The 24,921-nt window shown below is 45.2% G+C and overlaps 1 protein-coding gene across 2 annotated transcripts in view; it reads left to right on the top strand.

Moving 5' to 3' along the window:
• Positions 1-24,921, top strand: part of ppp2r3a (protein phosphatase 2, regulatory subunit B'', alpha) — a 421,139-nt gene that overhangs the window by 162,359 nt on the left and 233,859 nt on the right. Inside the window, exon 1 of one of the 2 annotated variants that reach the window (XM_041173211.1) lies at positions 6,626-6,735. The exons of the other annotated variant lie outside the window; for it this stretch is intronic. The gene's annotated coding sequence lies outside the window, so the exon portion shown is untranslated. Of the gene's footprint in view, positions 1-6,625; positions 6,736-24,921 lie in introns of those variants that run through there. 2 annotated transcript variants of the gene reach the window in all.

Genomic DNA, 24,921 nt, shown 5'->3' with positions numbered 1-24,921 from the left:
GCTGGAAACCGTCAGACTCCTGAGTGGTGGTCCCAGGTGTGTCCAACAGCTGCTCCTCCTCCTGTTGGATGCCCGAGGGCCCCTGCCTGACTCCTTGAGGGGAAGGGGCACTTGGAGGGAGATCGAAGTGTCCCATCTCCATCTCGTGTAGCCACAGCAAAAGCACACCCATGGTTATAGCGATGGAGTGCAGGTCTGCATGCATCTCTGGCAGAAACTGGACTTTCTGCTGGACTAGCTTCTCCATGGCATTTGCCATCCTGCACATGGAGACCTCAATGCACACACATGTGTCGGAACAACTCCATCAAAAAGCAAACGGACTGATTTCTCTGCCTCACGTGCCTCTATGTCAAGGGCATCCAACACCTCTGCCTGATGTTCCTCCACCTCTTGCAGCTTCCCCAGCATCCCATGCAGGGCCCATCCCAGAGGCTTGTCATCCGAATTGGATGTCACAGATGTCTCTACCCCAGCAGTCCTCTGGTGCCAGTGAGCTTGGCTGACCCTGCCTTCTCCTGCTGCGGACACGTGTCCGTGCAGTGACCAGAATGTGAGATCTGGTCTGAACTCTGTCTGGTACCCTTTGAGATGTGTGTCTTTGCACTTGTGGATGGTGCAGGTGACTGCTGTGACAGCTCTACAAGTGCACTTTCTTCCTCCTCCCCAATATCCTCGGTCCTCTGTGGGCTGGATGAACTGGCAGACAGGGCTTCCTCTTGTTCCCTCGCCCTCTTCCTGCTGGCATCTGTAATGAACGAAGAGAGAGAGCAAGTGACTGCATGAGCTGCCTCCAATATGGAGGAACGTATGACCCTTAGGTTTCTATGTGACGTGCATGGATCCTTACTGGCGGACCCCACCTGCCAACCTCTCCACCACCACAGGCTTGGTCTGGTTCCTCCCCTGCCCAGCTAGGCTGCCCGCTGCTCAAAGTCAGTGAGGTCCTTGTGGTCAGGCCAGCCTGCTCCCATCTTCTCTCTCTCTCTCTCCTATTGTGCCTCGTCTTTTCCTGCACAAACAAAGGATAAGGTTGACAGCAATTGGATTTCAGGTATCTTTCTCCTGTTACCAGTCTTACATATTGTGTGCCACGTGTTTGATGCACTGCAGGTCGTTCACAAGGGTTCTGGGACAGCACCCTCCAGAGCAGTGAGCCCATGCAGATAGAAGGATAAGGCTGACAGAGGCATGTCATTAATGATGGTTGCTGGTGTTCTCAACGCCTGACCCCCTTCCCTTCACCTTAGCTCCCAGACAACATCTGAACTCTCTGTGTGGAGGGGTCAGGGACCTGCAGTGGCCTCCCCACCTGCAGACTAGATGGGCTGCAGAGGGGCTATGAGACATCACGTTATCACATTGAGTAGCTCTTTTATGCATGGGCTGCATGGATGGTGCCATGACCTCTGTACCATTCAATGATGTGAAAGTGAGCAGTTGAGGGTTCACTTACCCTGGCGGAGCAGGTGAGATCATTCATTCATTCATTTGCAGCATGCCAGGGCAGTCCTCTGGTGGATGCCCCGGGCACTGACCTCTCTAGAGACCCTGTAGGGTCGGTGCCTCCTGGCCTCCACTGCGTTGAGAAGGACTTCCAAGGATGTATAACTGAATCTGGGGGCTGGCACCCCCAGCAGGCCATCACCTCCTTCAGCGGTGGGTAAGTTGATGTCTGGGCACCGAGCTTTGATGGTGGGGGGAGCGCCCTCCAGCCCGCCCTGCAGCAAAAAATGACAGGAAAGCCCCCGACTGCATAATTACTGAGGCCGGCATCACACAATATGGTGCAAATTCCCACTGGCCTCCATGCTAGGAAACACTCCTGGTTTTTGCCCCCACCATGGGACTTAGTCCCGGAATGGAAAATTCTGCCCATTGCAATAGTTCTGTGACTTGAATCAGTTAAAGGTTGTTTTAACAATGCAATTGGGAACATTAATTTTCTCTGCAATACAACTGGACATTTGTTAAATTCATTGCAGATCCACATATAATGGTAACTGGCTTTGAAATTCGATCATGCCGACCTGGAATGCAGAGGGTGGGGCACACTGCATGCACATTTTCACAAGGTCCCAGACAGCACTTTAAATTTTTGCTGAAACCTAAGTGAAAATGGTTCAAATGTGCACCGAGCACCACAACTACCTGCACACCTATTTGGGGGGCAAGATAGCGAGCATCTCTGACACCACTTAAAGCCGCCAGCACCTCTTAAAGGAGAAGCGCACTCTGCTTGCAAACAGCAAAGAAACTTTCCAGGTTGAAGAAGGTAGGTGAAAGACATCCAGAAATGACACCCTTAGTTTCATGATTCTCCATTGAAAGTCCTGCTCCAGGCAATGGCAGATGGTGCAAGATTCTGTCCTTACCAGGGAGTAGAAAGACCTCCAGCCAACTCCTCTGCCATGGAAAGGAGTTGCAGATGAGGTCAAGGCCTGTACTTTAGCTTCCGGTACATGACTACAATGCCAAAAGAAGTTCAATAACCCAACCAGTGTTGTAAAGGTAAGAATAGTGCTCTCTTACTCTCTTGTGTGCAAGCCACAACCACAAATCTGTACATTCATTCAGGGCTGCACTGCGTTTCTTCTTCAATATCCCTGAAATAGACGAAGTAAACACTTAATGGTCTGAATTTTTAGCTCGGCGGGCCCGGGATCAGCCGGGAAACAGACCGCCGACCACAATCGGCCCCCGATTGTGATTTCACGCTGGCTGGCCAATTAACGGTCAGCTAACGTGAAGTGCACGCTGAAAAGCTCAGCGCTGCCGGAGTGTGGGCGGGAGGAGGGCAGGCGATGACGTCAATGCGGGAGCTGGCAAGCACTGAGGGGAAGCTCCCTGAATGCAGAGAGCTGCCTCAGGGAGCTGCAGACCCAGAAATGTTCCAATAAAGTTCTAAAAAGCAGAAAAAAATGTCGGAGCATCACAATCAGGCACCTGAAAATATGGATGATAAAAATGCCTCCCACAGATTTTTATTTTTATTTCTATTTTATTTCATAACAGAAACCTCATCCCACCCTTGGATGAGGTTTCATGAAAAATGTAAAGGTTGTCTGGCCGATTTGCCCGTCCGCCAACTGTAAGGTTGGGCGGAGGATGAAAAATAGCAGACAATTGCGCCACTAATTTGATGTGATCAGATTCAATTTGTTCAATCAGTGCAACTTTATTTTGTTAAAATGATATTAAAAAAGAACTCTTCATGCTTCCCCATATTAGTAGATCTTCTTATCGACTTAATTAATATTTTATCAAACAACTTTCCAGCATTTCAAACATCTTCATCTCAGCAAAGTTCCTCCACAGCTTTGCCTTTAAGAAAGGGACTTGCTGAGTTTTTCCAGCAATTATGTTTTTGTTTCCCTTTAAGAAACCTGGCAACTAACCTTCTTCCTGTCCCCGCAGGAAGTTGGGATTGACTTCCGATTTCTCTCCACTTAGAGTCATCCAGTAAAGCTGATAACTTTAGGGGGGTGTAGTAACAGGTTGAATTGAGACAAACTTCATGAACTTTCAGCAAAACTGGACGTTCCACCCTCTGGTGTTAATGTTCATTGAGAGTCCCTGGGATGGAATGAATATATCATTCTCAGTCAGGGTAGCAGTCTTGCTTTAACATACATGATGCAAATACCTGCAGCCTGTGGCCTTCCATTTTAATCCTGTTCAAATTGCTTTAAAATGCAACACTCAAAAATTCACTCCTTTCTAAGGATAAATGGCCAAAATAATCCTGAAATCAGACACACAGATAAAACCCTTATGCTGACAGTGCAAACATAGATCTGCATTTTAATACACCTCTGGTGCCAATAATCCCTGGATCCTGGGATTAGTTACACTGTAAAGTGCACTGATGAATGGAGACATGAGCATCTTTAGTGCTGACCTCCTATAGCGTAAAATGCTTTAAACTGAGGGCAGGCAGTCAGCAGAGAGTTCCAAGCAGACAGCATTCATGTGGTATGATGACATCAAGTCAGTATCTCGTACTTTCAACGTAATAAAGTCTGTCTACAAAGTTGAGTTAAATTGTGCCAGAGATTTATTAATTGATTGCATTCGCAGACAGAAGTACCAGTGCCTCAGACTCTCCTCCTTCCCGCTCCACTTTCCCCTAGGCAGTCTGCCAGTTATGGAGAGTTTATTTTTACGGATATGCACAATACTTTCGCTTACTTATAAGCCACAATCATATAGAAACGGTAAATGAACTTACTCTGAAATGAGTGCCTAGAATTCAGTCAGTGCTAAATGCTGGATAACATCAATTCCATAAACTCCAAAAATATATTTTATCCCCTTTCCTTTGAATTCCATCATGTCCACTCAAATTGCACATTAATTCCCCCCAGAACAATTGGATACCTGCTGCTAAAGGCAGAAATATTGTTTTATAATGAGAAAGTTAGAAATAAATATTTGGCACAGAGGTCCAGACAGAATTAACCATAGCTACTCTCCCCGATTACGCTGCTGCTTAAGGAAGTGAGTCTGTTAACCATCCAAACAAAGAAGGATCCCAAGTTCAATCTCTGGTCCATTGTGAATTGGTTCAACTCAACATCGGGCAATGGTAAGGCACTAAAATTGGCCTCTGAGTCACTGGATTAGGGAGGGCTGAAAATTAGCCACGAATCCAACTCCAACAACGGTTGGGTGAGGGAAAGATTATCCATGATGCCCCCAAAGTTGAATAGCCCATCAACTTTCTAGGTTCATACATGATGATTGGAAAGCATGGGTCTCAATCCAGGCAGCAGCTGGTGCACCAAATCTGTTCTCACTATCAATAGGTTAAAATGGGAGCATTGGCCATTTCCTGCTGTTCCTGCTTAGCCATGAGCTCCTGTTCTTCATCACTACACAGCAACTCTGTTGGGAAGTGCACACATGGACATGGGGTGAAGATAGGATGGCCTCAGCTGGGACTTTTCCATGATCAATTATTAATTGCTTGGTTCCAAGGTATTGCCACTTGATTGAAGTATTTGAATACTTGTGGAATTATATCACAGCAAGAGTCTTTAGCTTCAGATGAAGAGAGAAAATTGAAAAAAAGCATGGCAATTAATCCTGGAAAAAAACTGGATAGAGGCAGGAAATCAGCCCCTTTTTGTGCAATTGCTCTGCAATTTTGTTCACTACTTTTTAAGGTTGTCCTGAATGTAGTATTGCAATATAAGCAAGAGAGAAACAAAGCATACATTTTATTTTTAAGAAGTGTAGGGAAATTTTTTCATGTGTTTGCCAACCAATATAAAATAATAACGTAAATCACCATGAGACATCTTATTCAACAAGGTCGCTATAATTACTATAGAAGTTATGTATAGCTGTTCTCGACCAACAGTCAATTAAAGTTTTTGTTTAAGTCCGCCATTTCCACTCCTCACAAGATAAACACAGATGAGGAAAAACACCTGGCCTACACTCGCCCATCTGCCCAGAAAAAAAAAACCTGAAGTCCCCTGCGTTATTACAATAATTTTCCTCTTAAATTTTTCCCGGGGGTGGGGATACATTTCCATGGATAATCTCCTGCATGTCCACTGTAACTTTGACTGAAGAGCTGCAGAAAAATGGCAGAATGTTGTGAAGGCTATTTCCCTGGAATTTTCCACAACTCACCTGCCAAAACTGCAGTGGGTGAGCAGGAAAATCCCAGCATGAATTCACCCTGCAGTATTCTTCGCTCTAGTAACCTAATGTAGGATAGCCTCCCTGTCCTGATTGCTGATCAGATATTGCGCAAAGAATTTACTAATACTTGTGTGAAGTTTGCCTGTCACCAGTTTAAACTGGGTCTGCTGTCAAGATTTGAAGTCTTGTCCCAGATTTACCCCAAAGTGGAACTTTAAATCTCCTTGTAATTGGCTGGCCGATGTGCAAAGCTAAGTGTGCATGCACATGTTATGTAATTGGTACACTAATTATTCTCACAGCAACCAATTTTACTCCATGTTGACAAAAAAATGGCACCCCCAAAATATTGAATGATTAACAGGAGAATAATGTCTCTCTGCTCCGCACCATCAATATATTCACTACACCTAGACAAAGTAGCTGCTTAATTCAAAGGGGATGTTTTCTGCTCATCTTGTTAATTATTTATGACCTCCATCTGTGACATTCCTCCTAAGGTTTTGGCAGTGTTGTCACTGATCACAGTTTCGCTCTAAGGTCATGTGAATGTGCTACACATGTTAATTGGTCTGCAGAAGAGTTCACAGTTTACCCCTGAGCTCGATCTATAAATTAATTATTATCTTTGCTGAACTTCTTAAATCCAATTGTCATTTTTATATTTCTACTCAAATCAAAGTTTTAAAAAATTATTTCCCTTATGGAGTCTTCTTTGTAAAGCAAATGCATCTCCAATCAGTCATTAAGCATCTGAATCTAATTTGTCCGTGGAGGCAGAAGTGTTTAGATTTCTGTCTTTGGGGTCAGTGACTCGAGCTTCGGTAATTGACTGCATCATTGGATGCCCAGGAGACACAGGAACTCTGAATGATTTTATACATCTGTTTCCTGGATGAGCTCCTGTCTGCACAGGGTTTCTAGGTCATTAGGTTCTAAAGGGCACTGGATCTCACTTGAAGACATATCTTTTTCCTCTTTGATGGGACTACACAGTCAGCATTTACACAAAATTCAAGGTTTTCTTCACTTTCATTTCCAGCTTCCTCCAAAGACTGTTGCCTGTTGCAAGTCTGCCAGGTTTGCTGTGTTCTTTATTTTTACTGATTATATTTATAGTACAGATGGCTATAGTTTGTTTACATTATGTTTTATCCAGTTTGGTACAGATGATATTTGGAGAATATCACAAAGCAGTCCTCTCCAGGAGGGGTGAACTAGTACTGGCATTGAAATCAAAACTGCATTCCTCCCACACCCCACCCCCATCCTAGAATGTATTGGTGCAATTAGTTCTAGTAAACCCGGAGCTTTACATCAGTCAGAGTTAAAGAGGAGAAGATTGCTGCTTTTTTCACTGTGGAAATAATGAGTGCAGATGTAAATTGAAAGCGTGGTGGAGAAGGTGCATTTTAAATCCCAAATTGAGACCAGAAGAGTTAATGTTGGACTGATAAACCTGAGTTAGACAGCTGTTTCCACAATGTCTCTAGGCCAAAGAAAATATTCCAGTCACCAGCACTTGAATAATATTTGAATATAAGATTAAAAATAGTCCATGCAATGATGGAAGAATTAAAATGTTGCCTTGCACTTGGAATTATACTATCACTGATTTGAAGCTGAAACAAAGTGCCAGTACCTCACTGAGGCTTATTCGTGCCATTCGATTAAAGTTGATTTGGTCATCTTTTCACTGAAATTCTACCACACATTTTATGTCAATGCAAAGACAAAACTGCATCATATTCATGCAAAATGTGTGGCTTATTATTCAATTGGATCTGGGAAGAAAGGTTTTCTCTGGTTGTTACATGTTAATAAGGTTGTAAACTTAGCTGGAATAGTTCCTTTAATTATCCTTGCTAGCAAACTGCCAAGTGTATTTCTTTTTAGTCCATATTCCAGTGCATGTAGGGTAGAGTTGTACATGTCTAATCTTTTTGAATAAACTCTCCCATGTTTGCATGGGAGAAAAGTGGTATGCTCATTCCATCACACAAGCATAAATGTGTCCTAAAGACTGCATGCAAACATGCACAGGCAGTCAGGCTGATAATTTGAAAACAAGGAACAAGGACACAGTCACTTTCATCCTCATTGAATACATTCTCAATTTGCAAATGATTCATAAAAGGCTTAAAAGCAATCAGGAGTATTTACCTCCATTTTATTTCAAAAACTTTCTACAATTAAAGTGCTAAAATGAGGGATGGAGGGTATATCAGAGAACATTAGAATTGTGAATTACATCTGAATATTTCAGGTTCAAGAAGCTGATCTCCAAATCCCACTGTATACAGGTAGTCTGGGATTGAGTGCAGTTACAATATGTAGCTGCTGAAATGGAGCTGAGTTTAACATTCCAGTCCTTTTAAGGCCATTGCTCAGGTGCTTCCTGGAATAGAACGGACTATATGGCAGCTGTCAATCATGAAAGACGAAGGTGTAAGCACCAGACAAGGTCAGTTACTTTGCAATGCTGCCGTATCATGAGTCATTGAAATATCCGATTCTTGAACAACAATGCTCGCGATCAATGGTGCAGGTATAAATCACAAGGCCAGATGATAAAGCCCACAACTATTAACTCAGGAAACCAGATGTATTTTTCTCTTTGCGTTCTTCTCTTCCCTCTCTCTCAACTACTGCACTTTTTTAAGCCTTTTTGGCTCCGCAGCTTTCTAGTGTTGCATGCTGTTATCCAGATCTTCCCAGCTTGTGGTATTGATGTTTTCAAATCCTTCTTGCAACTATCATTAACTTGAACCTAGGTTGGCCCAGTGGCTTTGAAGTATTTTCAAGTTCTCCATGAGAGAAATCCTTACGAATATGTCCCACCTTCAATGTGATAGAGACAATAGCCACCTGGGAGGTCTGGGTATGAGGAAAGCTATTCGGCTTGCCAATTTAGCTTCCCCAAGTCCTTCAATATCAGGAACTGAATCTTCCCACTTGACATTTAGAGCATGGCCAAGAGAATAGGTGTGGAAAGAGTTTAGTTTTCTCTCCTGCTATTAGTGGTCCAGGTGTTGCTAAGCTGCACGTAATGCACGTTTGGTAGACCTGCATCATAGCGTTCAAAATTAAGTTACTATTATTCCACATTTCCTAAGTCAATTGGACAAATGTGATTGCTGCCTTTCTAGCAAGAGAATTTAGCTCATATCTAGCAATGATTTGTCTAGTGAACTTGATCTTAGGCAGCAGAATATGTGTACAACTATTAGCTATTGAAACTGTTGATGCAGCCAACACACCCTGTATTATGATGACTTTTGACTAGCCCATCGGTCTAAAGAAGATAGTGAAAGAGTGGTGTAAGTACTTATATGTCAAGGGCAACTAGAGGCTAATTGTTGAGAGAAGGTTTTTGTAGATTTGTGGTTACTTGTAAATCCCAGCCTCCCAGTTTAGAGAACAGTCAGATTATAAAGATCCTTGAGTGGCATAGAGAGATAAACAGTGAGAGGGAAAAAAGTGGGAAGACAAAGAAAAAGAGAGCAACACAAAACGGATTAAGAAATGGGAAACAAATTTAGAGACAGATACAATAAAGGAGCTATACTGTTTATAAACTTAATAGATATTTGATCATCCTTTAGTAAAAATGGTGCCTTTGACACACATTGCCGACTTGTCAAACTCAAAATTCCGTGTAACATTTCAAAAAATAGAAATTCTCTGGGGACCGGTTTTTCCTCTATATTGCAAAGGTACTCGGTTTTTAGATGCAAACTTACTTTCTGCAGTATGCTGTTGTCACCGATTCTGCTGTCAACTCCTCTCACATTGCATGATTGGTGGTTGTGTGTGAAATCATCACAATCACATGGTATTCAGTGCTGCAAGCTGCTTTGCTATCGCTAACACTGTCTGTGATATTGTACAGCTAAGCATGTCAGCTACTCGATTGTGTGAACCTGCAAGATACTTGACCTAGAATTTGTACTGATGAAGATGATCTGACCATTTGTAGAGGTTGATAACCAGATCCTGACGTGGCTAACAACGTAGTCATATCTTGGTGATCGGTGCTGAGAGTGAATTTTCTACCCTAGAGATGGATGTGTCAATATTCACAAGTGTTGATGCAGGATGGTGCTTCATGCCTTCCAGTAGCACTTGCACTCGGTTTCCAACAACAGGTGTGATGGGTAAGCAATTGACTGTCCACTTCCTTCAATGTACTGTGAGAGTGTAGCTCCAATCACATTTCCTAATGCATCTGTTGTGACACATTTCCGCAAGTGGGTTGAAATGCACAAGAATGAGTGGAGATGCTATGTCAAATTAACTTGTCAAATGCTGTTTGCTGTGCGATTGTCCAGTGCCATTGTGCAGAAGCTTTCAGAGAGGCTCTGTGATATCTGTGTACTTATGAATGAAATTTTGAGAAAAGTTGGTAGTTTCTTTCATGTTAGACAGGTTCGGAAGCGCATGATGACTTTACTCCACTTGCTGTCACTCCACAACCTAGAAAGTCGACCTTAGATGCTGTGAATGTGCATTTCTCTTTGTTGGGCATCAAATTGTGCTGTACAAGTCAAGTACGTACCGTTGATCATGACATGTCTTCTCCCCTGCATGGACAAAGACGTTGCCAAGTAGGCTGAGTGTCCTGTCAATATCTGACAAGATTGAAGAAATAATCTTCTGGAATGTGCTAGGTGCTAAACTTGGTCCATAGGGCATCCAGTGCTACTGAAACACAGCTTCCTGAGTAACAAAAGCTGTAAGATATTACCTTTGTTCTGCTAGTGGAATCTGAACATAGCTGTGTCACTAGTCGAGCTTTGTGAATACTATGGAGTCATGAAATGATGCCAATAGTTCTTGGATCATAGGAAGTGGATAATTGTCTGGAACGATTGCTTTGTTGACTGCCTTAATGTCGATGCATAGTCTAAGTTCACCATTACTGCACCCTTTGTGCTTTCCCCCACAGCCTCTGAAACCCAAACCCTCAACCCCCTCCCCCATCCCTAGGATCCCCAAAAATTCCTGTCTTACCTAGTCCAGTATCCATGACACTCCTTCCTCTTGTAGTCCCAGTAGTGGCCACTAATTGGTTCTGGCACTGCTGGGACTACAAGAGCTGCCAGCCAATCAGATTGGCCAACGACTCTTGAGGTCAAGACTTCCTGTCCCTGAGGGGCAGAAGTCCCATACTCATCTTGTTAAGGCCACCCCCAGCATTTTATCGCTAAAGGGCAGCTTTTTTTAAACTCAGTCAGTTCGGGAGCAATACACACCTTCCCTTCTCTGCCCCGCCCCATAAAACCCTGCCCCTAAGTCTGAGGGTGCATTTCTATGTAACACCTAAGAATCTAATATGTTCGATTTGATTTGGGCTGCTAAAGTCATGGCTTTTTCCAAGGTTAAATCTTCCATGGGGAAATGTATCCTAATTTGTGGAATTGAAGTTTTCTCAATCAATTCATCACAGTTAGTTGGAGTGCCAAATTTAGATGTAGAAGCCAATTGCTATAACACTGCAATTGTTTTATGGACTCACCATTTCCCTGGCATCTCTGGCAGAATGCATATGGTTCAATCATCACACTCGTCTTTGGCCTATAGTATTTTCCAAGAGCCCTTACAGCTGTTCCAAATGTAGCTGTGTCTTCTGTGAGCTGCTTGATTGCTTGCTGGCCTTCTGCTCCGAGTATCAACTTCTTGTGGGTTGCTGCTACATCCAGACTGTCCATCCCCATAGGGTGCAAGTAGGTCTTGAACCCTGAAACTCATCAATCTCAAGGATCTCCCAGCAAAAGAAGGAACGGTGCTGGGGCTGGTGAATTTAAACTATTCTCCATCTCATCACCAATAGTGTGTTTTATGCCTCGTAGATATGACAGCAGTTTCTATGTGTGAACAGGAGTTTTCATTCAGTGTTTTAAAATGTCTGCTCCCTCTTGCTTCCAGCTTCTTGCTCTAGTTTAGTTTATCTTTCTCAGTAATTACACCCAGACTTGACTAGCAGCACACAGAACAGAGAAGAATCAATAGACACACATAATCAAACACCAAACAATTGAACAATTGAATACTACAATATCGTCAGCAAATTCCCTGGGCAGAATCTTGCCCTTGGACGGTGGGCGGGCCCCACCGGCTTGGCGGCAGGCGGGCAGCCGACCCCCGCCACTGAAACGGGGCCTGCCGCCATTTTAAGTGGGCGGGCCCAGCAGCATCCTCGACGGGAAGCACTTTGTGCTTCCTGTGCGGAGGGGGGAGCAAATACCCAGCTGTCAAAGTGTGTTCTCTCGCATATGCGCACGAAAGAGTGCACTTCTCCCTGAGGCAAAGTCCTGTCTCAGGGAGAATACTGATAGTGTCAAAAACATTAAAAATAGAAACATTAAAAAATTATTAACATGTCCCCCTCATGTGACGATGTCACACGAGATGGGACATGTTAATAAAGAATACATACACTTTATTAATTTTTTACAATACGGACATGAAACTTCATCCCGCCAGTGGATGAGGTTTCATGTATTATCAGAAGCCCACTGGGGCTCCTGGCCTTCCTGCCAGCCTTAAGGTTGGACGGGCAGGTCTTTAATGACTTTAAATAGCCTGTCAATGGCCTAAATAGGCCCCCAAATCACCCAGGGGAAAATCCTGGCCCTGTTTCTTCATAGATTATAAATAACTGGGGCCCCAACACTGATCCTTGTGGCAATCCACTAGTTAGAACCTGCCAACTTGAAAATGCCCCATTTATCCCCACTCTTTGCTTCCTGTCCATTAACCAATCCTCTATCCATGCTAAGATATGATCCCCAACTCCATGAACCCTTATCTTGCGTGTTAACCTTTTGTGTGGTACATTATCAAGTGTCTTTTGCAAATCCAAGTTTTTCATATCTACTGGTTGGTTCCCCTTTATCTACCCTACCAAGTATATTTTATAAAAACTCAAATAATTTGTCAACAACACTGGGCAGGATTTTTAGGTCAGTGTGTGGGTACGATCGGCAGGCCCGGGAGCAGCCGGGGAATGGACTGCCACCCGCAATCGGCGCCCGACTGTGATTTTACACTGGCTGGCCAATTAACAGCTAGCCAGCATGAAGCATGGCTGAAATGCGCAGCGCTACCAGGGTGGGGGTTGGGAGGAGAGTAGGCAATGACCTGAGTGCGAGTGCGGGCAAGAGCTGAATGAAAACTTCCTGAAGGCAGAGAGCTGCCTCCGGGAGCTGAAGTTTTCAAAACAGTTAAATAAAGATTTTAAACCCTGGAAAAAAATGTCCACGCATCAGAATCAGTCACCTGAACATATACACGATGAACATTCTGCCATACATTTTTTTAAAAATTTAATCACGGAAACCTCATCACGCCCTTGGATGAGGTTTCATCAAAAATGCAAAGCCCACCTGGCAGATTCACCCATCCGCCCACCATAAGGTTGGACGGACCATGAAAAATCGGGGACAACATGAATATTAACAACTTTAATTTGTCGGCGGGTGCACTTCCAACACTCGTGCGTGCCCGTCAACCGAAATACTGCGTGAGCGCAGGGCGACGTCAGGACGCTTGCCCGACATCATCACACGCGATTTTGCGTTCGATTGGGTTGGCCGCACACCCACACGCCAACCTAAAAATTCTGCTCACTATTTCATTTTCACAAAACCAAGTTGAATTTGTTTGATCATACTACGATTTTCTAAGTGCATTGTTAAGACTTCCTTAATAACAGATTCTAGTACTTTCTCGATGACTGATGTCAGGCTAACTGGCCCATAGATTCCCTGTTTTCTCTCTCCCTCCTCTCTTGAATAGTAGTATTACATTTGCTAACTTCCAATCCACTGGAACGTTCTAAAATCTGGGGAATTTTGGATCCACGGCCAGTGGATCCACCATCTATGCAGCTACTTTTAGAATTCTGAGATGTAAGCCATCAGATCCTGGGGATTTGTCAGATTTAGTCCTCTGAGTTTCTCCAGTACTTTTACTTTGCTGATATTAATTACCTTAATTTCTTCACTCTTATCAGCTGTTAGGCTTCTCTCAATACCTGATATATAATTTATGAGTTCCAATGTGAAGACAGGTACAAGATACTTGCCAATGTTTCTGGCTTTTCCTCATTCCCCATGATAATTTTTCCAGTCTCTGCTTCTAAGGGATCAATATTTAGTTTAGCTACTGTCCTTTTTATATACTTTTTGTCTATTTACCAACCAAACTTAATCAGCTCTCCACTCATACTTTTGCAATTGGCCTGCTTAAGTTTAAGGTTCTTATTTGTGATTAAAGTATGTCACTTTCAAACTTAATATGGCCTTCAATTGTATTATGACCACTATTTCCCAGTGAATCTTTTACTATGAGTTTACCAATTAACCCTGTCTCATTATATGATACTAGATCTAAAATAGTTTTATCTCTAGTTGGTTCCACAATATATTGTCCCTGGAAACTGTGACAAAAACACCCAACAAACTTATCTTCCACACCATGTTTGCCAATTTGATTGGTCCGGTCTATAAGAAGATTTAAATCCCCCACAATTATTACATTAGCTTCATTGAAAGCTCCAATAATTTCTTGTTTAATGTTCTGTCCCTTAGTATAAGTGTTGTTAGGGAGCTGATAAACTACTCAGCATTTTCTGACACTTGTTATTCCTAATCTCTACTCATACTGATCCTACTACCTGACCCTTTCTCACTAATGTCCTTATGTCATCCTTTACTGCCAAGGCTACTCCTCCTTCTTTTCCATTCTGTTTCTCTTATTGAAATGTTGCATACCCAACCCTGGGTTGAATTTTATCGGGTGTGCACCCTGCAACTTTTTAATGGCCAGCAGCTCTCTGGTCCCAGCAATACCACTTGGAGCAGTGGCCACCGCTGGGACTGCAGCCAGTCCCAAAGAAGAGTGCTATGATGGAGCCTGGACTTTAAGGTAAATCTGGAGTCTTGCTGGGTCAAAGCTGGCAGGCCCCAATGAGGGTGGCAAGGTAAGTGTGTTTGGGGGTGGGGGGGGGGGGGGTAATGGTGCGGTGGTGGAGTGAATAAACACGGCAGTGGGAAGATCTTGAAGGGGCCTCCAATGACACAGGAAGCTTGTAAAATAATCACTTTCTAAATTGACTGTCCACCAGCCCAACCATTGAACCCCCCAGGTCTGCACGCTTGATGTGGGCCTCTCTTGCCGGGGGTAAAATCCCAGCACTAGTGAGAAGAGGGGCTTAAGTGACCATTAGCCATTTAAGGGCCTCAATTGTCTCATGGGTGAGCGGACCTCCTCAAGCCTGCCCCACCATTCAATAAGATTATGCAAAAGAACACCCAGATCCCACTGTGCTGCACCTTTTTGGAGTCTCTCTCTAGTTAAATAATAGCCTGCCTTTTGATTTTTCCTACAAAGTGCGTGGTCTCACATGTTCCTATATTAAACCCCATCTGACAAATTTTTGCCCACTCACTCAACCTATCTATAGCCTGTTGCAGATTCCTTATGCCCTCATCACGACATGCCCTCCCACCTATTTTTGTATCGTCAGCAAATTTGGATACATTACACTCTGCTCCCTCCTCCAAGTCATTAATATGGTTAGCGAGCAGAATTTTCCCTTTGTCGTGCGGGGCCGGGCCCCGCACATCCGCTCGTAAAATGACGCACGGCGATGTTGGGCGAACGTTCTGACATCACTGCGTGCCATCGCGATATTTTGCTGGGCGGGTGCGCGATGATGTCTGATGTGTGCCCACCATTAATTAACGGGCCACTTAAGGCCCTTGAGGTGCCAATCGACACCGATTGTTCATTGGCCGTGCAATCTTCGGGTTGGTGCATGGGCACAATGGGCAGGCGGGTAGGACACATTTGTATTAACCTCATCCATGAGCGGGATAAGAGGGCTCACAGGGGTCGTGAATGTGCACAGTCAAGCATTTATTTATGAAAGTTTTTGAAACTTGCCTGTGTGATCTGCAGTACTTCAAAACACATCCCAGCTGCCTTTCCTGGACTCTTAACCTTCAGGTCAGCACTCTGCAATGAGGAATCTTTTCCGGGCCTGCAGGTTTCAGGAAGCTTTCCCTTAGCCTGGGAATGGGAGCTGAACTGTCCACTGGAGGCAACTCCACTGAGGAGGAAGAAGGGGCTAGAAGGTGGAGGAGACCAGGAGTGTACATTCAGCCTCCAGGGGATCCACCTTTGGGAGGACAGGCACAGGCAACAGGAGCGCAGGGCCAAGAGGTAGTCCAAGGCGGAAGGGACCACAGAAGATGCCACTATCCTGCATCCAGGGTTTACAGGCGGCGAAGCAGCTACCTCAATATGTCTGAGATGCAGTGCCGAAGGAAGCTCTGTTTCTCAAGGGAGACAGTCAACTATATCTGTCAGATGATCGGGCCTGAGATCTCCCCTAACTGTGTGGGTGGACACCCCATGCCAGTGGCTCTGAAGGTCACAGCTGCCCTCAATTTCTATGCTTCTGGCTCCTTCCAGGTGTCGGTGGTGATCTTTGCAGTGTCCACACTTGTGTCAAGCAGGTTACAGACGCTCTGTTCAGGCGTGCATTGACCTTCATCCACTACCGTTGGGACCAGGCAAGCCAGACACAGCGAACCAGAGGCTTCGCGGCCATTGCTGGCTTCCCCCGCGTCCAGGGTGCAATAGATTGTTCACATGTGGCCAACAAGGCGCCAGCAGGTGAGCCCGGTGCCTTCATCAACAGGAAGGGCTTCCACTCCATGAATGTGCAGATAGTGTGTGATCACAGGATGCTGATTCTACAAGTCTGTGCCAGGTACCAAGGCACTCTCATGATGCTAACCTCCTCAGACACTCCCAGGTGCCGGGGCTCTTCAGTACTCTGGCCTGGCTTGATGGATGGCTGCTGGGTGACAAGGGCTATTAGAAGGTTGCTCATGATGCCTCTCTGCCATCCAAGAACAGAGGCTAAGTAGCGCTACAATAGGAGCCACGCCTCCACAAGGGCTGTGATGGAGAGAAATATTGGTCTTCTCAAGATGTGCTTCCGATGCCTGGACCGTTCAGGGGGCATGCTCCAATACCCCCCAGATCGTGTGTCGCTGATTGTGGTTGCATGCTGCGCTCTCCACAATCTTGAGCTGGAAAGGGGGGACACTGGGGACAAGGAAGAAGTAGACGCAGTGGCTGCGGCTATACACGATGAGTCCAGCAGTGAGTCTGAGGATGAGTATGCACAGGGAAATGCTGAGGGGGTAGACGCTGACCCGGGCATATTCCAGGGAGGCAGGGACGTCTGGGAGGCTTTAATCCAATGAACCTTCAGCTAGCACACTACAGATTGACCACCAGGACAAGCCTGGGCTGTAAGCTCAATGCTCGACACCTAATTGCAAAATCTGCCAGGTTAGGAACAATCACTAAGGACCTTGTTAATAAAGCTGAATGTCCCACAAAGCACTCATAACAGCTTTGCAAACCATCCACATGCAGAAGAGGCACGCTCAGCCATGGTGACATATCTGAATTTATTATGTCAAGCAAACCAACCTATTCCAAAAAAAAGAGAATAATGTTACCAAACAAAGCAAATCATAAGGACCTCATCTCGGGCCAACACAAAAGCACCAGTGAGAAACCCATGGTGTGACTAAGGTGCCTTATGTTTTCATTTCCGGGTGCTATGCCTTGGTGCTACCCCATCGCTGAGTGGCATCTGTGACAGCCAGCTGACACTGCTGTCCTGTTGGCCTCGATGACCTTGATGGTCATCCTCTGGCCCGTGGAGCCAGGTCCACAGCTGGCATCTCCCCAGTTGTGGCAGCCTCACCGGATGCTACAGTCACTGGGAGAGTGGAAGAGGAGCTGCCACCCTCATCTGGAGCGCACTGAGAGGTACCCACAGAGACACCAAGCAGCTGCTGCGCCAACGTGAGGGCGCTTCAGACCCCCCTGTTCACCATGGATGGATGAGCACCAAGCTGGGAAAGTTGATGCCCACACCATCTCACACAGTGACACTGACCATCTGAGGTCAATGCCAATGTGAGGGCTCGCTGGTCAGAGCGCATCCCCAGGAAGCCCTGACGGGTCTCCTGAAGTAGCCTCTCCACAAGAGTCGCCACTTTCTCAATGGAGGATGCATGGCACTCGGACATGAGGTTCATTGCTTCGGCAATCGTTCGTGTAGACTCCTCCACCACGGTGCCCTGGGACACGAGGCAATATTTGAATTCCCACTGAGGTGCTAGTATCTGCACTGGTGCCTGCCTGGCAGAGATGGTGTGACGCACGTGAGACTTCAGGGCCCTCGGATGTGAGAGGGAGCCTCTGCTGCTCCTCCTGCTAGCCCTGCTCCAATGATGCTGAAAGGAAGAACAAGGACAGTGGATCAGTTAACGTGGAGACAATGTCAATGTGCATCCCTGCCCCCCGGATCATTTTGTGTTCGTCCTTCCATAAGCAATGGTCAAGCCATGTTGCAAAATTAAATCATTTAACATTCAGCAGTGCTATGGCTGTTGGGAGAACAATGCTGACCTCACTGTTGCGTATAAATACCTGGTCGTGGCACCCCAGCCTCACCAACACCAGTGGACCTGGGTGCATGGCGTCTCTCCAGATCCAGGGCCTCCTGCTTGAAGTGGCTAAGAATGGTGATCTGTGCCTGGCCGCCGCCAGTCCTCACACACTCTGCCGCATTATGAGCATTCTTCTCCTGAAAATGAGAGACGAGCACTGATTGGTGAAAATTACACATGGACTCTCCTTGCGCACGGCCCACCCCAACCAGAGTGGGAGGTATCAGGGCTCCAGAGCCTCCTCACCCTGCGGCTGTCGAACACTCACACTAAGATGCTAGGCCTGTTCCCCACCACCCCACCACCCCCCTTGGACACATGCTGCCTACATCACATTAGGCACCGCACGTTATATCCTTCCATAGCAAGGAGGCGCAAGCATGTGGAGCACAGAACACAGCAGATGGTTCGTTGTCACGTCACCTTGAAGCTCCCCTCCCAGCTTGTCATCACCCTGACTTGGCATGTCCCGCAGTTCAAACACAGCACCTAGGTGCAGCTCCTCCAGGTTGCCCCCAAACCAGTCATGTGGGTCTCAGTGTACCACATGCTGCAGGCACAGAACCCATCTCTTTATCACCTCTCAGGCTGACCTCAGCATGGGCAATATCTGCTGACCACCCAGCAAAGGAGAAATGCCGTCAATGACTCAATGCAGTCATGACACTCGGACTTGGTGGGGGGGGTGGGGGAGGGTTAGCAGGGGGTAGGTTAAATGCCCAATGCCAACATGGTACTCACCCTTACAGAGCGCAACAAGTCATTGAAGCGCTTGCGACACTGGGTCCAGGTGCGCCGCACCACGTCACGGGAGCTCCCACCTCCACCCAGGCACATTTTGTCACGTTGAGGGGTCTCCTCCTCCCAACCTGGGGAACCAGAATCTCCTGCCATGCTGCCACCTTCACGAGGAGGACAGCAAGGCAGTCATCCAAGGTTCGAGGGGCACATTGGCCCCCTGCCCTACCCTCCGGCCTGGCCTGTCCCGCTGCCCTACCCTCTACCCTCGCCTGCTCCACTGGCCTAGCCTCCAGACTGGCCTGCTCACCAGAAGCCCTCTGGTGAGCCCTTCCATTTGACATTGTGAGCAGCCTGGCAAAGGCTGTCAGCGCTTCATATAAACAGGTCGCCAGGTCGCCGTTGGACCCGGCGGACAATGCACTCCCACCGCTGCCCACCCATTCCACTATCCTCGAGAGTCGGGCAGTACGCTGGGCGGGCCTTAATTGACCCGCCCGCGTAAAATGGCGGAGCAGACCCGATCACGGGCAGCGATCGTGTCTGTGCCCACTCCCACTCCGCCCCCCCGCCAAACAGAAAATTCAGTCCAGTAAATAATTAAGGCCCTAAGACTGATCCTTGTGGCACTCCACTAGTTACGTTTTTCCAACCTGAAAAAGGCCCATTAATCCCGACTCTCCGTTTTTTGCGTGTTAACCAATCATCAATCCATGCTAATACATTACCCCCATACCGTGAGCTCTTATCTTGTGCAATAAACTTTTATGTGGAACATTATCTAATTTATCTCCATTGTGCCTCTGATTCATCTATTTTATTGCAGATCCTTCATACATTGTTTTTCTTTTTTTTTTAACTACTATTCTCTGCATGGACCTGACTCGCTGAGGTACTACTACCGTTAAATTTTCTGTCCCTTCTTGTCCCACTCTGCTGCTTTTACCCGCATTGCTACACTGAACTATTGTCTTAACTTTTCTCTTAGGACTTCTAAATCATCCTTCACATCAATCCTGCCCATTTGTTCGTTTAAAACCCTAACAACAGCACTAGTTGTACAATTTGTCAGGGCACTGATCCCACTCCTGTTTAAGTGGAGCCCATCTCAGTGGAACAGCTAGTGCCAGAACCCCATGAATCAAAATCCCTTCTTCCCACATCACTTTTTCAGCCATGTGTTTAATTCTCTAATCTGACCATCTGTCAATTTACACTTGGTACAGCTAGCACCCCAGAGAAACAGAACGTTTGAGGTTCTGTCTTTTAATTCGGACCCAAACTCCAAAAGGAGTCATTAATCATTGCCTGTAGGTGCATGTACCAGCTATTCCAAAAATAAGATCACACACAATACTTTGATTCAAAATTTCCTGGTTTAATAAAATTTCGAGAGTAGGAAATAAAACTGAAGCAAAAAGGAAAAGAGGGCTTTCGACCCATTGTACAAAACCCACCACCAAATATTTTGCTACCAACAAATAATAGTTTACATTTTTAAAGCATTGTTACCTGTTGAACATTCTAACAACAAATAAAGCAGCTTTTGTCCGCTTTCCAACAGTAATTCATGTGCGATAGCTATCTTTACTGCAAGTTACTCTACATGGTATAAATTGCATTTAAGAGAGAAAGAAAGAAGAAATCTTGCATTTGTATGGAGTCTTTCACAATTGTAGGACATACCAAAGCACTTTTAACGCGAATGAACTACTCTTGAAATATAGTCACTATATTTGGACAGCCAATTTACAATGTCCTCCAAATAGCAATGTGTTAATGTAATCTGTTTTTAAGTATATTTATTGAGGAATAAATATTGGTCAGGATACCATTGATAGTTCCGCTGCTCTTCTTTGAAATAGTGCCATGGGATCTCTAAAATCCACCTGAGAGAGCAGACAGGGCCTTGGTTTAATGTTTCATATGAAAAACAGTACTGTACAGGAGTGCCAGTCTAGAGTTTGTACTCAAATCTCTGGATTGGATCATAAACCCACAACCTGCTCACTCAGAGACAAGGGATAATAAAGGAATGTAAATGAAAATTTCTTTGAGAAATCTTCAAGGTATATGTCACCCAGATTTACCTTGAATGGATTAATGTATCTCCATATGACCCAATATCCCCCCCCCCAGTTGTTTAATGTACCTCCAAACTGTTTCTAGTGTGTTGGCAAATTGGCCCAGAGCACTTCCTTCTGCAGGCAGAAAATCAGGAATGCTGTTCATGCCGAGTATAAACTTACCTTCTGCCTCAATTCAGCAACTGCCTGATCCAAAGAGAAAACATTTTCTATTTAACCACAGAACTCTCCGCAGAACTTTACTACAAAGCCCAGCAAATTAATCATCCTCACTGGCAACCAAGGATCTTCCAAGAATGGCAACTTAAATAAAGAAATATCCCCCCCTTTACTGTTGACTTCAGCTCGGTTTGCAGACACTAGCAACCCCCCAATACCGCGGTGTAGAAAATCTTTACCTGTGGGCCTAGATAGGTGGCTTAAATAGCAGCAGAAAGTGGGGCAAAATCAAACAGGAGGCCTGCCTCCTCAACTCATTGGGCTTCTCTATCCCTCTAATGCGGCTTCGGCATCTTACAGTGCTGAGGTGCCTCTCTAAAATTGATTCTTCACGTCGCAGGTTGACACTGATTTTATTGATTTTAATCTCATGGAAAGGAAACATCAGTTAAACATATTGCGCTGACATGAAAGTAGGCAGTGGTTCAGGGCTGACCCTAGTGTACAGTCAGTCTGAGGCAGCACTGCCTGTTTTCCTAAAAGCCAAATTGCATAATTGAGTATTGAGGATGTTTCCGATGTGTTCTTGTATCTTGGGAGCAATACAAAGACTATGCCATTTCATGAAACATTACTTAGGGTGCTACTTTATTTGTCTTTTTTTCTTCCTATTGTGAATTATTTATATTTATTTGCAGTGACCACCAGATATTAATATAGCCACTTAGCCTAAGTGCAGTAGGACACTCAGGAGGCAATCAAGGTGTTTCCTTTGTCCAATCATTTCTATTTAAAGTATATTCGTTCACCACACTTGGCAACAATTCATTGTGCGATTGTGTAAAAGTTTATGTCATAGCCCCTTCCTCGACAGGTTTGTTAATGAGGGTCCTTCAGTTTTCACAGGACCGGGTCAGTGCATAGTTAAAAGTGGAAAATGAAGAGATCCCCAGATCTGTGGTCACCACAATGGAAATTGATACATGGTGGGGGAAGAGGGGGAAACATAGTGAGTAACACATTAAATAACTTTTCAGGAAAAAACAATAATCTCATAACTGAAATTTTCCACCATCTGTGCCAATCAGTGGACACAGTTTGCTTCAAGGAAAAATTTGTTCAGGCACTGATTCATTCCGTACAAATTCCAATAGGGAAAACAATTGCTTTATGGGTGGGATGTCTAATACTAGATAGGTGGCTGTGAAAACTAAATGACATACATGGTGGAAAAGCCATTCCATACCCTTCTAGTCTGGACTACTAAAAAAGGTAATTGACATCTTTATTAAGTTCTTTATTGTGATGTTGCCACTTCAAATGAGGTTTAAACTGGGAAGGTACTGTGATCGATCCTACTGTTTAGATCCTATCTGAGTTAAGTGAAGCTCATTAACTCTTACCATCTCACTCGTGCCTGTTTCAGTTCATGCCAGGAGTCTGTGTGCCACTGCATGCATACAAGCAGGTCCAGTCAGTGTCAGCTCAAAGTCTGGGCGACCAACTTGTACAGGTGTTTTTTATTCATTATTTTTTCCTCAGGAGGTGGGAACAATGGCAATCGCACATTTATTCTCCATTTCTAGCCCATATGAAAGTGGTGATGGAACCTCTCCTTGACCTATTGTCATCCTCGTAGTGATGGCCTTTGGGCCTTGTCTTTGAACTGCTACTATCCTTGTAGTGATGAGGTCCTGCAATGGTGTTAGGTTGGGAATTGAAGGATATTGATCCAGTGACTATGGGAAAGTAAGATGTGTATTCAAATCAGGATGATATGTGACTTGGAAGGGAACCTGGGGGAGCTGCCTTTCCCTCAACATTGTTATTCTTGCCCCCTGTAGGAAGGAGTGTTTATACCAGCTGATTTATTACTAGATAAAAAAACATATTTTCCCTCCAAATTTCTTGTCCAGACACATGCATGCAAATGCATTTTTTAGCACTGATATGGGCAAAGGTTTGGGCCAATTCAGGTTAAATGGAAAAATCACTGTAACCTTGCTGTTGGCGCTGTATGGCTGTAACTTTGTACTGTTAGCACTTTCAACGGTTGATTTTCAGCTTTTTGCCCAGATATAAAACTGGTGTTAAAATTAAAAATGCTATTGATGAAAATAAAAATTGTTTGGTTTCTATAACAGGGGCCCAATCTATAATGCCAGTTCTACACCAAGGCAGCAAGTTGAAAATCTACCCCATGGCATTTCTGGTGCCAGGGCATATCTGTTACGACAAGATTGAATTTTCGCGACGAAGACAAGAAACAGGAGCTGGGGCTGTATTCAAGTCGGAAACCTGCATCCAGGAGAAAACCGATTAAAGTTATCCATTTTCAAGTGGGTGAGTCCTTCGCTGGCATAGAGACAGGTTCCCTGTCCAATTAGGCTGCTGGAGGCAGGCTCTCTAAACTGGACGACTAATTGGATACCTTCCAGCTTCAAAGGAGCATCCATCTCCAGGGGTTTTTTTGCATTCTTTCATGGGATGTGAACTTTGCTAGCAAGGCCAGTTGCTCATCCCTTGAGAAAATGGCAGAGAGCTGTCTTCTTTAACTGCGGCATTCTATCTGGTGTAGGGGATACCTACAGTGCGCTTAGGAAAGGAACACCAGGATTTTGACCCAGCGATAGTGAAGGAACAGCAATAAATTTCCAAGTCAGGATGGTGTGTGACTTACAGGGGAACTTGCAGGTGGAGGTGTTCCCATGCACTTGCTGCCCTTATCCTTCTAGATGATAGAGGTTACAGCTTTGGAAGATGCTGTCAAAGGAGCCTTGGCCAATTATGAGTGCAAGGTAAGTAGCTGGGAGGGCACAGTAACAAGAAGCTGTCCTCTCAGCCACTTTAAATAAATATATTAAAGAGAACAAAAAGCAGCCAGGTCACTGTGGCAGGGAGAACCTCTCTAGGATGGTCTTTGGCTATATCCCCACCCAGGCAGGCATGGAAGGCCGGCCAGGAGTACTGGCACCCTAGCCTAGCTCCAACTGGGTGGTTGCCTCCTGGCAGTTGATCAGACCCGGTCACATTGGGAAACTGGAGGCCGGCTAGAAAATCTCAGTCATCTCCTAAAATCACCTTTACAAATGCTTTAATGAGCCTAATTGCCTGCCTGTCTCATGGAGCTGGGCAGCCTTCTTGGGTTACTTCCTCCAAGATATCCGACACCAGGAATGACATCCTGCAACTGATATGGAACCCAGTGCCAGTATTTTCAGGTCCCTCCACCTCCATTTCTGACTTTGAGGAACTGCCAAAAATTCAGTCCATTGGGCTGCAACTTCCGGTCAGTAAACAGGGGGCGGGGATCGCTCGCCAACACGTACAATGACACGGGGTGATGTCAGGCGTATGTCCAGACGTCACCCCGCGTCACTTAGATTTTCAGTTCGGCGGGTGCGCAGCCGAGTCGGCTGTGCACGCGCCGAGCTGTCAACGGCCACTTAAGGCCTTTAAAAAAATAATTAAACCAATTAATGGACCTGCCCGTCCAACCATAAGGTTGGCAGGCAGGCGAGGAGGCTAGGCAGCCTTTAGAAAAAGCATCAAACCTCATCCATGGGCGGGATGAGGTTTCATGAGGGATTTAAAATGTTTATGAAATGTTGAAATAAAAGAAATTGACATGTCCCAGCTCATGTGACAGTGTCAAATGAGGGGACATCTCAGAAAATTTTTTTCCACACTTCCACAAATTTTTGAAACCTCCAGCAATCTCCCTGAAGCGGCAT

The sequence above is a fragment of the Carcharodon carcharias genome, chromosome 2, assembly GCF_017639515.1.
Source record: "Carcharodon carcharias isolate sCarCar2 chromosome 2, sCarCar2.pri, whole genome shotgun sequence".
Taxonomy (NCBI): Eukaryota; Metazoa; Chordata; class Chondrichthyes; order Lamniformes; family Lamnidae; genus Carcharodon; species Carcharodon carcharias.
This window is presented reverse-complemented; position numbering and strand designations above follow the sequence as displayed.